Consider the following 1,568-nt stretch of genomic DNA (forward strand, 5'->3'; position numbering starts at 1 on the left):
TTTTTCAAAACTTCTCCCTTGATCCTGTTTGGCTTAGAGTAAGATGTTTCTTGTCAACTGTCTGTCTGCCCACTTTCTCTTTCTTGAAACTTCACTTTGTTATCTTGTTTACATTACTTTGCTGTTGTTACAGATTCCTCCATGGTGAATAAAAACTATGGCCGTTCTTGTGGAAGACGCTCTGTGGATGATAATGCTATGAAGGCAGAATTATACCACACATCATTACCCCATCGACCTGCTTCTTCTATTTCTTCGGTAGAGAATTCAAGTACAGTCAAAACGGAAGGAACTTGGAAAAGGTTTAGTGTTTCAAAAGGAGCATGGGTGCTCATGCAACCTAGTAAAAGAAAGAGACCCCAGACAAAAAACATTTTCTTGGCGTCATGGAAGGGAAGAGTACGAGATTTTAAAATCACCAGAGGGAAGATATCGGTGAAAGAAGTTCTGATTAAGCATGTGTACATGCATAAAGAACTTGTCTTGCGAGACTATCCAAATGATCTTCCGCAACACAGGCCTAATTGTATATTTTTCTATTGTGGTTTTGTTCTTTATGAGGTGTATGGATTTTTAAGATGAAGCTTTCTTTCTTTGCTTATTGACATTCTTGTGTTATTTTATTTCAGATTTATACCCTTCATCGTATGAGACATGGCAAAACATCGATTGTATTCTGGGATTTATAGATGTTTTGCATGGATCGATAGGAGAACAACAATACCAAGGTCGATGTGCAACAGAGCTAGCTCAATCGGGTATATTTTTTACTGATCATTTTTATCAGTTGGCTGGACAATGCTAACACACATGGTGTGTTAAGAAAACAAGATCATCTGACTTATCCTAGTCTCATTAAGCACTGCTATTAGTTTACTTTACCCTATTGATTCATATTGCTTTTTTGCAGGTGCTCAAAAGAAGAGAGAGTTCAATAAAATGCAAAGACATTGAAAATTTAAAAATTGAGATAACACAGACTCCATAAACAAAGGTATTATATTCAATAAAGTAAAATTTTGTACAAAAGTGTTTAATTGTATATGTAGAACATATTCTTGACAACCATTTTCTATTTATCTACTACAGCCTGATCCAGAGGTTGCTCTACATGGTCCAAGCTCTCCGTATCATCTTTTTTTGGAGAATCTGTTTTCTGCTACTCCATCCTGTCCTGTACAATCTCTTGGTGCTGCTCCATTGTCTTCTCTACTACCCCTGGAGAATCTGTTTGCTGTGCTGCTCCATCTTCTCCTCAATAACATCAGCAGAGCAGGTCCTTGTTCCTGTGGCTTCTCCTCATCACTAGGTCCTTGTTCCTGTGGCACCACATCAGCATCATCTGTGTCATCAAGGTGTATGACACCTTCTCAGACTTTAGAGCTCTCACCCAACTCGACAGTTTAGCTGGTACAATAGGTTTGGGAGAGGCATACTTCAAAAACTTCCAAATTGTATCAGCTCTGAAACTATATATATAGTTCGAGCTGAAGCTATCTTCTCTCATCTGCAATGGCATATGATGATTTAGAACACTTTGTACCAATATCAATTATTTTGAAGCTAAA

At 37.8% G+C, this 1,568-nt stretch overlaps 1 long non-coding RNA gene across 1 annotated transcript; it reads left to right on the forward strand.

The window, feature by feature from the left end:
• The first annotated feature begins 573 nt into the window (after window positions 1-573).
• LOC147635344 (uncharacterized) lies at window positions 574-1,279 on the forward strand. The gene is made up of 3 exons (XR_015266580.1): window positions 574-758; window positions 911-994; window positions 1,090-1,279. It is a non-coding gene; the product is annotated as an uncharacterized LOC147635344 (long non-coding RNA).
• Window positions 1,280-1,568: the final 289 nt, after the last annotated feature.

Source organism: Cibotium barometz, chromosome 9, assembly GCF_041138505.1.
Source record: "Cibotium barometz isolate CiBa-2024 chromosome 9, ASM4113850v1, whole genome shotgun sequence".
Classification (NCBI taxonomy): domain Eukaryota; kingdom Viridiplantae; phylum Streptophyta; class Polypodiopsida; order Cyatheales; family Cibotiaceae; genus Cibotium; species Cibotium barometz.